Raw genomic sequence first — 14,573 nt, forward strand, 5'->3', positions numbered from 1 at the left:
TTAGCAAAATTAACCTGGGCTATCTTTCGATATTTTGAACTGTCTGGACACCAAGATATCTAATTTCTTTCTTCGTATACTTGCTCATAAAGGGGGTGTTCCATTTCATCAGCTCTGTTTTTTGTTGATTGATCATATAGCCCAAAACCTTCCCGAAACTCTCTATCTCCAGCAAGATCTCCGGGAATGATCTTTCTAGGTCGCCAGTGTATATTATGAGGATGTCAGCATATAGACCGATTTTGTTTTCCCAGCCATTGCAATTGAAGGTATTAATATTCTGGCAGGCTCTCAGTTTGCATGCAAGGGGCTCAATATAGATATTAAAAAGGAGACGAGAGAGGGGGCAAGCCTGGCTGGTCCCTCTTCCTATTTATATTGATCTTGTGAGTTTACCATTAGTAAGAATTTTGTCAGATGGGGTTTTTGTATATGGCTTTAATCACTGTTAGGAAAGTTTCACCTAGATTAAGGCACCTAATTGTTTTTAAGAGGAAGGACCAGTTGATCCGATCAAATGCTTTAGCAGCATCGAATGTCAATACTGCTAAAGGAGTCTTGTATGTCTGCTCCATGTCTATTGCCCCGATTAAATCATGTATTAACTCACTGAGCTGCCTCCTGTTCATGAACTCCTTTTGGTCTGGGTGTATTAGTGACCCTAGTACCTTATCCAGGTGTTTAGTGATGACCTAAGTATATATTTTATGATTGCTGTTCAAAAGTGAGATAGGCCTGTAGGATTCACAGGATCTTGGATTCCTATTTGGTTTTAGTAAAATCATTATGGTAGCTTCTTCCCATGACATGGGGCAAGCATGCCCCTCTATAAACGCTGAGTTAAACAATAAAGAAAAAAAAGGGCCAGTTCTTCCTTTAGGATAGCATAAATCTTGTTTAGGATGGAATCAGAACCAGCAGCATTCCCCTTTTTTAAAGTTCTAATAACTTGAGTGACTTCCTCCACAGATATGGGGTGATTTTATAGATTTTTCTCATTACTCTGGAGAAATGGGAGACATAATTCTGAAAGAAAGTCGTCCATACGTTTTTCATCTAACACTGTCTCTTCTGTATACAATTTTTTTTAAAATTAGACAAAGCCTCCTCATTGAGGAGGCTTTGTCTAATTGATGTTACTGGTATTTGAGCATCGGAGATCCTTTATCCAATTTCTTGACTGATTGACTTTGGTTTTTCTAGCAAGAGGTTTGCGGCACCCCTCCCCGTATTCGCCTCCCACTTTTTCTTGATAATTACTTCTAGATGATCTGCGAGCTTATGTTTGGAAGTTATTGAATCTCTTTGAATTTTAAAATTCTTCGGATCTTTTTCTAGATCTTCCTGAAAGCTATGTATGTCAATTTCTAGCTTTCGTGTCTCCTCCTGCAGTCTCTTAGTTTGAGCGATAGATATGATTGTTAATAAGCTTCTCAGGTATGCCTTGTAAGTGTTCCATGCTACTTGAGGTGCTGCAGAGTTAAGATTGAAATAAAAAACTCTTTAGTTTCTACTTTTAATTTTTCAACTATTGTATTTTCCAAAAGTAATGATCGATTTATGGTCCATGTACGAGAAGGAGGGGCTTTAACCAAAGTTATTTCTAGGTCACCGCAGAGTGATCAGACAAGTGTTCGGGCACATGACTGATCTTGATTGTATCTTTACATATAGCAACATCGACTAGAAAGAAGTCTATTCTGGAACAATGGCCACACTTTTTATTATGGAAGGCAAATTTCCCTCCAGTGGTCTTGGATTTAAGATTCATCTCTCTCCAAATATCTAAGAGCCCTATATTCTATATCAATTGCCTAAGGGCAACCCTCATTTTTTGTGTGTTTGGAGCTTGAGGTTGAGTGTTGACTGGGGTCTAAGACAAGATTGAAATCGCCCCCAAATATAATAGGGTCAGTTAATCAGTCAGTCAAAATTACTTTATTTGGTTATTATTAAAAACCTTTAAAGTATTTTTTTTAAATACTCATCAACATTACAGTATTAAAAATAATTATTACATAAAATCATCCAAAAATATAACATTGCCGCAATTCCTAATATAAAAATATCACTATAAAATACAAACAATATAAAAACATTTCATGTGCAATAGGGCAAAAAAGTACATAAAAGAATCCGGACACATAAACCTATTTCAGTTGCTACTTCCTTTTGTCCCTTGCTCTAACTGCTGGTACTAAAAAGCTCGCAATACTGACAGTTTCCCAAGGATTGCTCAGCAATTGCAGGTGCAAAAGAGCTAGTCTCACCTGCAAAAAAACGTTATTTTTTTAAACCGGCAGGATATAATGCCTGCGAATACGGAAAAAAAAGTCGCAGAATAAGACAAAATGCACAGTATCTTGCCTCGAAAAACAATCGCATGACCAAGGACCCAGGTCTTCTATCTTGACCCAGCCTAAAGGATCAGCCAGAAAAAAATGTAAATAGTTAAACATAAATCTCGTCTAAAGAAAACAATGTTGGGACGTGGTAACAGTATCCAAGTAAGGCTCCATACAATAGGATGTATTTAGGAGCTGGTGGGCACGGACAGTGGGTTTCAATATTTCCAAGGCCTCACTTTCTGATGTTGCTATGCGCTGAAATGAGGTCTTGGCCCACACAAGATCTTTTTTACATATATTTTCTGGGCTGTCAAACAAGTTTGGCCGACTTAACCACTCCGCAGTGCTTTACAAATGTCTCAACCATGGTATACTATTTGCCCTATCTAGAGCCATGCAATCTCGTATGATCTCTTTATTTAGTACCAAATAAGGATTAGACCAGATCGAGATCCATTTGAGAATGGGAGACATTCTAATCAGATTAGAAATATAGCCGAGACCCACCTCTTGATGAATTATATACAAGGATGTGGATTGAGGGACGGAGAACATGTTTCTTAGAAACTTATTTTCAACTATTTTGAACCCCCTTTATTGTACACCCCAGCTTTTAACCCTCCTTCCAAGATTTTACCTTTTAGCATATAGGATTTAAAGTTAACTAAAATCCTTCTTGGATTTGTTTTTTCCAGGTCTTTTGGAAAAGGGGTCCCGGTGGACTCTTGTTTATCTATATCGGGGTGCAATTCTCTGAGGAGGTTGATTCTAAAAGACCTTATGTCGCCTCCCTCCACGTCTTCCGGTTTGTTCAGAAGCCTAATGTTCCTTCTAGCCTTATTTTCTTGACTTTCCAGTGTCTCCTTCAAGTCTTTATCTTTACCCTTCAGTGTTCGAATTTCTAGTGCATTTTTGTCTACTAGCGTCGTAAGGTCCTCAATGGCCAACTCCATAACCCCTACTCTTTCCGAAATGGCATTCATTTTGGTTTCTAGAATTTTGAAAACCGCTTGTTTTTTTAACCGGTTACTCTCGGAGACAGCAAATTTTTCTCTTATTTCTGTGAAGAGGATAGTTAATAATCCCTCCTTGGAGGGCAGACCCCCTGTATTAAGGTTCATGTTTGGCAGCTGTGGTTCTTCTGTCGGTAAACTACTCATTGGGGGACATTGTGACTCAGTATTGGCATTTTGATTTGCACTAGCAATGAAAGTGTTGTCATTTCCAAATTAAGATTGTGGGGGGGCACTAGTAATATTATCATTTTCAGCCACCATTGCCAGAGGAGCATATGTATTATCAAGACGAACAGGGTCCATTTCTATTCCTGCTCCTTTATTTTTCATTATTCTAAATGTTTCCAGTGGGGGCTGTTGAATCGAAATGTTGTTGTTACTCAATGTTACCCCAAGAGTATATTCAGGACTTTTCTGTGCTTCATTCAAGGTGGGTTGCAAAGCTTGTACCTTAAAATATGATTGTAAGGACAGAGTAACACGGATGTTTACTGGTTTACTCTTAAAGTATTTTTTTTGTCTCTTTGTTTAAGGTGTTCTTTTCTGCCGGGGTCTTTTTACTCTGTGGGGCATTTGCAGTTTTTAGGGAGTCCGTTTGCACCATAGATGTAACAGGATCTTTATTAACAATCTTGGGGGGGATTGATTTTCACCCCAGATATCCCTACTTCTGAGGGCGTTTCTATTTAATTCATTAGCCCCTATAAGTGTTTCACCATCCTGAATCTCCTTCCTTGAGGACCCTCATTCTGGTTTTAATTTAGACCCCCAGTTTAGCGAACCTGCCGAAAACTAGAAAAAAACTGGACCCACAAAAGAACTCCGGAAAGCTACACAGCCCACAGGAACGCCACCCGCCGACACCACAAACTCATCAGATCTGCCAAAAGGACCGCCTTCAGAGACCGCATAGACAACAACGCACACAACAGCAAAGAACTCTTCCGTATCGTGAAGGAACTCTCCAACCCCAGCTCTAACACCAACGACATCCCACCGTCACAAGACATGTGCAAATATTTTATTTATTTATTTTATTTATTTACATTTATATGAGCGCAACAGCTACCCAACAAGGGTTTCCCTTTGCTATCATGGAGCAGCAATTATGAACAGTCTACTGGCCAAATAGCCAGGTTTCTAACTGACTTTCGGAACAGGAGAAGGTCGGATTGCATGCGAAGAGAAAGAGGAAGAGCATTCCATAATGCAGGGCCCCGATAAGAAAAGGACCGACCGTCCATGTGGGAAAATCTGATCTTGGGGACTTGGAATTTAACTTGTGTGGCAGGCCGAAGAGTGCGGGACGCTGCATAGGGGGAGGCTAGATGTTTGAGATAGCGGGGGCTCTGTTCTGCTTAATACGAAACATATAGGTTAGAGCCTTAAACCTAGTATGTTTTTCGACTGAGAGCCAATGTAGCTTATTCAGCAAACTGGAGGCCGAGGAGAATCTGGGGGCTTGGCACAGTAATCTTGCAGCCGAGTTTTGCACGTGCTGCAACTTGCGCATGACATCTTTATTAACTCCCAAATAGAGGATGTTACCGTAGTCCAGCCTCGAGGTGACAAGGGCCTGGACTACGGTTCTCTGGGTCAGGACAGGCAGCATCCACACAATCTTCCTCAACCATCTCAAAATGGTAAAGCAGGTAGCTGCATCCTTGGTAGCCTGTTGGCACATGGAAGGAAATTCATCAATGATGAAACCAAGGTTGCAGACCTGCGAGGAGGGCTGAGGAAGAAGACCCATTTCTGTAAGCCAATGTTGGGGTCCCCAGAGGCCTCTCTCCTTCCCCAGGACCAGAACCTTAGTTTTTTCACCATTCAGTTTTAAAAGATTAGTGTGCATCCATGACACCACTTTATTTAGCCCTACCCTAAGGGCCAAAGGCTCTGATGTTTTCCCTGCTGAAAAAGAGAAGATAATCTGGGTGTCGTCAGCAAAAGAAAAAATTGACAACCCAGATTCCTCTACAATAGCCGCTAGGGGTCTTAGATAAATATTAAATAACAAAGGGCTAAGAATCGAACACTGTGGGACCCCATAGGGTGATGAGTGAACCTCAGAATTGGCAGTAAATGAAAAAACCTGAAAGGTACGATTCATAAGAAATTAGGTCAGCCAATTTAAAGCCGCGCCCGTTACTCCGATGGATTGGAGGGATTGTATTAGTATGGCATGAGAGACCGTATGAAAGGCCGCGCTCAAGTCCAATAATACCAGGGCCACCAGATCGCCTGCATCTATACTCCTGCATGGCATTTCGGTAATCCCTAAAATTGTCGTCTCAGTCGAAAATCCGGTCCTTAAGCCAGATTGGGAGGGGTGAAGGATTTTGTTTCGGTAAATTGGGATAATTGGATATTGACATGCCTCTCTAAAACCTTAGAGAGGGCAGAAGCAAGGAAATAGGTCGGTAGTTGGAGGCAAGTGCCGGGTCTGTGTTAGCTTTTTTCAATAGTGGAACCACCATTGCGTGCTTCGAGTCAGCAGAGGTGGAAGATTCCATAAGAGAAGCATTGAGAAGTTGCAGGATGCGTTGAAAGGCTGGCTGTTCAAGCTTTTGTACTACCCAGATAGGGAGGGTATCGAGCAGAGATCCGAAGTGAATCTTATTGAGTAGTAATTTGAGCATGGTCATGTCAAGAAGTGGCCAGGAGTCGAGTATATTTCCCTGGTCAGAGGCGGGAGCCACAGGGTGAACGGGCAGGGGACTATGTAGAACCTGAATCGAGGTGGACAGAGAGTTTGAGGGGAGGGTGGTGTCTCCTAAAGCAGAGTATATTGTTTCCACTTTATTCAGAAAAAACTGAGCAAGATCTTCGCATTGCATTGTATTAAGACTGAGGGGAACCTGCACGGTAGCTGCACCCACGAGGTCTTTAACCATCGTGAAAAGGGTGCAACTTACTGGCCACCTTCTTCCATCGCAGGATAGAAGACATCCAAGACAGCTTCGATGCCGCCACCACCCCGGCAACCACCGACACCCCTGCTCCCATGACCGCCGCCCGCACCAACTGCCAGCTCGCCTGGACCAACATCAATGATGACAACACCATCAAGATCATGAACACCGTCCACTCCGGATCCCTGGAAGACCCCTGCCCACACCACATCTTCAACAAAGCCAGCAGCACCATCGCACCCCAACTCTGAAAAACCATTAACATCTCCTTCAAGATAGCGGCCTTCCCGGAGAGTTGGAAGCATGCAGAGATCAACGCCCTACTAAAGAAACCCAAGGTGGACCCCAAGGACCTCAAGAACTTCCGACCCATCTCCCTGCTCCCCTTCCCGGCGAATGTCATCGAAAAGGCCGTCAACAAACAATTGACCATTTTCCTTGAAGAGAACAACATCCTGGACCCGTCCCAGTCTGAATTTCGCAGCAACCACTGCACCAAAACTGCCCTCATCGCCACCACCGACGACATCAGCATCCTGCTCGACAATGGAGAAACCGGGACCCTCATCCTCCTGGACCTGTCAGCCGCTTTCGACACAGTCTGCCACTGCACACTAAGCGCACGCCTCTACGACCTCAGAATCCAAGAGAAGGCCCTGGACTGGTCCACCTCCTGAACCCAGAGCATCCGTCTCTCCCCCTTTTGCTCCGAAGCCACCGAGATCATCTGCGGCGTACCCCAAAGCTTATACCTCAGCCCAACGTTGTTCAACATCTGCATGGCACCGCTCGCCAACGGCGCACTATAGCACAACGTAAACATCATCTCCTACTCCAATGACACCCAGCTGATCCTCTCCCTCACCAAGGACCCCCGCACACCGCCAAAACCAACCTCTACAAAGGCATGAAGGCCGTCGACAACTGGAGGAGGAACAGCTGACTGAAGCTGAAGTAGGACAAGATGGAGGTCCTCATCCTTGGATCCACCCCCTCGTCCCGGATATGGAAGGCCCTCCACGTCTGCCTATGGCAGACCGAAGACCTCCTGACCTTCAGGAGACTCCTCAAGACCTGGCTCTTTGAACAGTAGCAGCGTTCCCCCCCTCCCTATCTCCTTGAGACCCTCACGGGTATGTAATGCGCTTTACAAATGCTATGATTGATTGATTGAGTCTCCCCCTCTGCTGCTTACGAGGGTCATTGGTGGAGGCCATATGCAAGGGTCTGCCTCCTTCAAACACACCCACTCCCTGACTCAAGAACAGCTTGCTCCTCTACACAACTGTACCTCTGTCCATATACACTGGGGAATTTCCTGTGGGCTGCCAGGGATCAGCAAAAAATGTGAGCACAGAGCCACCAAGTCAAAGGCCTGACCCCATCTGCCCCGGAAGCTGACTCTGGCCTTGCGCAATCCGCACTTCTGCCTCTGACCAGCGGCATCTCCGCAGGGCCTTCTCCCCGCCGACAGCCACCATCACTCACTGGGATCTCTGCAATGAAGAAAGCACTTAGGGGGAGAGCCCAACGTCAGTACAACGATCCCACTGAGGATTGCCCCGAGGTTAGCCTATTAGTTTTTGTTTCCTTCACAAGTTCAGGCTTGCATGAACTCCGCCACGGCAGAGCGAGAGCACCGCGATTTTGAAACCATTGGGGGATACACGCAAGCCATACCTCACTGGCCTCCCCGGGTGTCTAGTTTTCAGAAATTTGTGAGTTTGGTAGTTTCGCAAGATGGACGCTGAGCCCGGGGCCAAAAACCCAGGTGACGCCCCTTGCAAAACCAGGTTGTTTTGTGGAAGGTAATTTTGATGTCTCCTCAATATTTTTTGGGTTCTTGCCTGACGTGGGTACTTGACCAACCCACGCGAGTGAGGTATCATTGTTATCAGGAGACCTGGGGGAAAGCTTGGTAGTAGGAAAATTGTAGGAAATGTGTAGATCCACGTACATTTCAGAACTTTCCCACTCTGAAATTTGAGAAAAAGGTGATTTTTTCAGCTAAATTTGAGGTCTGCAAGACATTCTGGGTAGGAAAACATTGGGGGATACACGCAAGCCATACCTCACTGGACTCCCCTGGATGTCTAGTTTTCAGAAATGTGTGAGTTTGTTAGTTTCTCAAGATGGCCACCGACCGCAGGGCCAAAAACTCAGGTGACCCTCTGTTCAAATCCAGGTTGTTTTGAGGTAGGTAATTTTGATGTCTACTCAATAAGTTTTGGGTCCTTGCCTGTCGTGGGTACTTGACCCACCCATGTGAGTGAGGTATCATTGTTGTCAGGAGACCTGGGGGAACGCTTGGTAGTAGGAAAATTGTAGGAAATGTGTGGATCCACGTACATTTCAGATTTTTCCCACTCTGAAATGTGAGAAAAAGGTGTTTTTTTTCAGCTAAATTTGAGTTTGCATGGCATTCTGGGTAGGAAAACATTCGGGACCCACCCAAGCCATACCTCATTTAACTCCCCTGGGTCTCTAGTTTTTAGAAATGTGTGGGTTTGATAGGCGTATATAGATGGTTGCCGATTCGAGACCAAGTGAATGGTTGTAATGGTGGCAGGAGGTGGGGGCATTGCGCAAAAAAAATCAGTGGCGTTTAGTGGGATATTGTCATGCCCATTTTGGGCAGCCACGACCCCTACACAAATAAAAAAAATAAAAAAACCACCATGTCAAGTGGACTTTCTGCTCCCTTGGAGGGCAGTTTTGTGGCTACTACCCCTATATGCCCCCCATGGAGGGCAGAAAGGCTGTAAATGTGGTGGGGACATGGGGGCATTGGTGTGCCCATTTCAGGCAGCCCTAACCCTAAAAACAAATGTGCACAAAAAATCCCTGGCGATCAGTGCACTTTCTGCCCCCCCAGGGGGGGAATTGGGGGCTACTTCCCCCATTTGCCCCCCCGGGGGCAGAAATACTGTAATGGTGGTGGGGGCATTGGGGGCATTGGCATGCCCATTTCGGGCAGTCCCCGCCCTAAAATAGATGCGACACAAAAAATCTGGCATTTAGTGGGCTTTCTGCCTCCCCGGTCTACTGCCCCATCTGCTCCCCAGGGGGGGCAGGAAGACTGAATTATGCCAATTATGTATGGGGGAGTGAAAGCCCTTGCCCATGGGGCCACTCACCCTCCATGGTGTCTAGTGGTTGGATCCCTGCTGGGGCGATCCCCAAGCAGGGATCCCCTGGAGTGCCATTGGAAAGGGGAGATTCTTCCCTTTCCATAATACCTCTCCCGTCTTCCTACGTGCTCAGGGAGTTTAGCTAGCCCCCTGAACACGTAGAAAGTGAAACTGAAATGAGCCAAAGGCTCAGTTCAGTTTGGTTTCAGTGAAATTACTTCAGCGTGATGTGTGTGCTGATCGTTATTTCACTGAAACAGGGTGGGGGCCTCGGGAGCTGGCGAAGCTCTTCCAGACTCCAACTGCTCAGGAAGAAAGCCTGTCAAGGGACATTGGAGTCCATGAAACCCATTTTGTTAGTGGCCCATCTGTCCAGAAATCATCCCTGCAAATTGCTTACCCCTGACTGCAACTACCATCTTGACGCACAGAGCCTAGCTGACCAACCTGCTCTACACCCAGTCTGCCTGGCCTGGGTACCAATGATCGAGCTGCGCTCCCCTGCTCCTGTGGCCTTGTGACCTGGGCCCCAGTTTGGGAGCTCTCATACTTGCCTACCAGTCCCCCTGTGAAGTCTTTAAGCACCCTCCTTCTTTGAAGTGCACCAGAAAGCAACTCCTGCTTCATCCAGCTCCCATTCGAATCCGGGACTCTTCTGATGATTTGCTAGTGCAACATTGGACCTTGTCTTGCTTCTACCCTAAACCTCTAAGGTGAACCAGTGAACAGACTGTACAATATTATATGCATTTTTTGCATTTTCTCCATAAGAAATAATTGTGAGTAATTGCGGACAACAGTGAACTATTTTTTAAACTTTGCTAAATCATACGAAATAAAGTACTTACCTGTGAAGAAAAATGCTTGGTCTGAAAATTTATATAAAAATAAGTATTATTTTTGCAAATTGAGTGTGTGTCTCAAATATTGCCTCTGTCAGTACAATAAATGCTGAGCACTACCCTCTAAGTGTAACTACTTGCTCTCTGTACCACAAATAGAGCATTATTATTATCTACTATTGCCTCTGTATACCAATAAGGGACTCCCTGGACTCGCTGCACAGTGTACTTTGTTTTATTACACTACACTGAGAACCAGGTTCCTACAGGACTTCTAAATTCCTGTGATTAATGTTACACAATACTCCAAACGCGGTAGTCCAAATTTCTTCTTAAATTCTTTCAGAAAAGCACAATAATCAGCCAGATATGAGTCTTAAGTTGTCACAAGTTGAGTTGTCCAGTCTTAAACAACCATAGATGAGGAAATAATTAAATAGCTCACCTTAAGTGATCCTAAGTAACTTATGCTGGACAAAATGTGAATTACACTGAGAAGATTGCACACACTGAACAGCATCGCAGAGTGGATGGTGCTGTGTAGGTCCTATTGGAGCATCTGCGCTCCCGGTGTCAACTGTCCATGACTTACTGCCTTCCAGCATATCTCTCTGAATAACGAGACCGGACACTGGGGCATATGTAGTGTCGGCCTGATGCCAATGATTTAGGACTCACAGTCCACGGTCCATGACCTGCTGCTTTCTGTTGAGCAACCCACAGGCCGTCAGGCAGGCAAAAGCAAGAGCACTGTGGGTGGCTGTTCAAAATGAACTTTTGCAGGCATGTGGATTTTGTTTCCCCTTCTTTATTGTTGGTTGTCCCCCAAAGTCTTGTTGTTTATTGCTGCTTACTACTACTGATAGCAGTGACAGAGAAAGAGGCAGCGACAGAGGCTTCTGGATAAGAACTGTTTCAGAATGAAGACTGGAATCGGCGTATAATAGGGATGAGGTGGCGCTTAGGGGGTAGTGCCCCATGGTGTCACTCATGCCTCCGCTTATTGCTGTTCTGTATTGACAGCCTTAGGAAAGAGTCGGCATCCAGGGCCAAAATTAAAGTAAATCTCTTAACTGCTAGCAGGGCATTAGCAAGGTATACCATTATATAGCAAAGCAGGGTTTGTTGTCCTTGCTGCTGTGCTGTGCGTGCGCCTGTCTAGGGAACTTTGTTTATCATAGCATTTCAACATCCTAAAGCCTTGCAGCACACCAGGCAACACTCACCCAGTTGGTAGGCTGATCTGTCTTGCTCCCACATTGCCTCACTGCTTGCCGCATTCTCATTCTGCTCCCAGATCTCCCTGTTCTCCTACTGATAGGTCCCAATTTTTCTGGGACCTCGCCTTCTGATCCATGTAGTTCTTGCTTTTTTTTATGGGGAAGACCAGGCAATCCCTACCATGGCTGGTTCCAGAACCACCCATCATCTTTCTGGCTAAAGCAATAAGCAGTAGAACCTTCTACCCTATCACTTGGGAAACCAGCGGCTGTTTGTAGAGATGACTGGGTTGAGGTATTGCAAGCAAGCGATCTGCGTGAGCAGCGCAACTGCCCCATACGATCAATTACTGTATGGAGAAACAGGTGGTGAGTTAGGAAGGATACGACCAGCAAAGGCTATCCTGGTTGGCTGGGTTCTATTGTAGACAATTAGTCACAGGAAACAGAGGTTGCTGACAAAGTTAGTTCTTTAATAATTACAGCACATAAGTGGCAAACCCCAGCACTTGGCTGGTACGACCGCCTGCAGAAACAGCCTTCCCTAACTGACGCCTCCCCATTCAAAACCCAAACATTCTATACAATGTTAGCCCACGAGACCTCGAGGCAGGAGGTGTCCTCAAGCTTTCATCATCCAGGGAACAATATAACACATCCTCTTCCGTTTAGTGAGCGAACAAGCAAAGTGAAGGAAGGAGGGGAAAAAAAGAAAGGAAGCAAAACAACAAGAAAAAGGGAATAAGAAAAGTGCAGAAACACAATAAAGTAAAAAACAAGAGAAAAGTAACATTGTCTCATCAAGAACATAGTCTTTCAAAGAAATGTGTGGTCGATACATCCTCCCATCATGAGAGGTGATACTACTCTCACAGCTGGCCTGAGTAGTGCCTTCATAACCTCTTCCAAACATACTCATGGTGGCAACTGGTTCTCTTGACACTGCTGGAGCATGCCTACCTTGCCCAAGGGGGCCAAACTCAGAATCATCCGTAAAGAAGTAACAACCACACTCTCTCTCTTCTTCACTTTCACACACACCTCTTCTCTGATAAAGAGTAACTCTGCGTCAATTCCAAAATTCACCATTCTCCAAAATGACAGAATAGTCAAAAGCACGCAAAACTTTGTAAGGTCCTTTAAACTTAGACAACCCTCTAACAGTACGACCAGGCTTGATCTTAACCTAATTACCCTCCACCACTGCCTTTTTGGAAACTCCATGAACCCTCAACTCAGAGCTACGAGAACCACCACTTGACACCCATTCCTTTAACCAAGCAGGTACTAACTTGCTCCTCGGAGATCTCCCTCCCATGATTTTAAAGGGAGACTTGGATGTGGCCTCTTGAATGGTGTTGCGATATGACCAAAACTGATCTGGGACACCCTTTTTAACAGCTTTGACAGTAGACACCACCATTTGTATAGCACCCTTCACCATTCTGTTGGCCCTTTCTACAATGGCATTGACTTGGGTATTATACAAAGTGGTGCAATAATGGATAATACCGTGTGTTTTGAGAAAACTTTCCATGTCCAAGGAGACTAACTGCATACCATTATCTATGATAAGGATAGATGGAGTTTCACATAGAAAATACACAGACAAACACCTGGAAAACACATCCACCACAACCAAAGCAAACCTGCTGTCCTCATCCACCTCTGACATAGGACCAATGATGTCAATGCAGACACTATGCCAAGGTTTACCAGGGTCAGCGATGTGACTCATAAATGCTTTTTCGCCCACTTTGAGTCTCTTTTCGCTCTCTTTGCATATCTGCCAATTGACTACCCAATCTGAGATTTTACCTTCCATTCAAGGCTACCAAAACTGAGTGTTGACTCGACACTAAGTCATACCTTGGCCAAGATGACCTTCATGGGCCATGCCAATTATCCTATTTCTCAATCCCAGAGGGATAACTCGTCCAAGACTTCGAAAAAGGGATATGCAGTGGAAACGCAACTCTACCTCCTCTTGCCAAGGTTAACTAGACGCATAACCTCTATGAGAGAACTTTCTTCAGTCATCTCTTTGTTCCATTTGTCCAAGCAGAATACTCCTGACACTTCACACACAAAATTCTCAACAAACACAACTGGGTTATCACATGTGTCAGAAACTATTGAATCATGAACAAGGGAACTGTCTAGCGCTAATCTGGACAGGCAATCTGCCTGTTTGTTCTGCCACCCTGGAATGTTCTCAAGAGAATAACAATGTTCTTGTGATCTTGCTGCCAATCTGGCTGAACAAGCTGATCCTTTACCCGCACCCCCAGGAGAAAGGATGGCTAGAAGTGAATTATGATCTGAGAGCAGACAAAATCCAGTGCCCCAAACAAATGCGTGAAAATATTCAACACACCAAGTAGCAGCTAAGGCTTCTCTCTCAACAACAGAGTAGGTCTATTCAAAAGTAGATAGAGTCCTTGAAGCAGAATCCCACCATGTTTCTGAGAAAGTATACTGCACCCAGACCCATTGCACTTGCATCTACGGTGATTATAGAATGTAGCCTGATGTCAAATGGAGACAAGATTCCAGCATCACAGATTTCTCTTTTGATGGCTTCAAAATATTCCTGTTGCTCCAGGATCCAAGTAAAACTCTGACCTTTGCTCAATAGCACCTTGAGTTTTTCAGTCTTACTAGCAAAGCACTAGACAAACTTTGCATAGGCCAATGAAAGACCTCAACTGTTCTCTGTCAATGAGTTTGAGAAGACACAATTTATGTTTGACACCTTCAGATCACACAGTGTAACATAAATACTCCACACTCTCTGACATAAAAGAACACTTCTGCTTGCACAAGGTGATACCAATATCAGCAATCCTCTTTAAAGCTTGTATCAATACGGCATTGTGTTCTAGAACAGGTGCACCAAAGATTACAATATCATCTTGAAAAAACAATATGTTAGATATATCTTTGAAGATTTGTGACATCATTTGTTGGAACACACTAGCTGCAGTAGAGAGACCAAACGGCATGCGCGTTAAAACGCAATGTTCCTTCCAAAGTGATGAAAGCAGTGGGAGACTTTGAGTTCAGGTGGAGCTTAATTTGGTGGTAGGCGCTCTTGAGGTCAA

The sequence above is a fragment of the Lissotriton vulgaris genome, chromosome 6 (genome assembly GCF_964263255.1).
Source record: "Lissotriton vulgaris chromosome 6, aLisVul1.2, whole genome shotgun sequence".
Lineage (NCBI taxonomy): Eukaryota > Metazoa > Chordata > Amphibia > Caudata > Salamandridae > Lissotriton > Lissotriton vulgaris.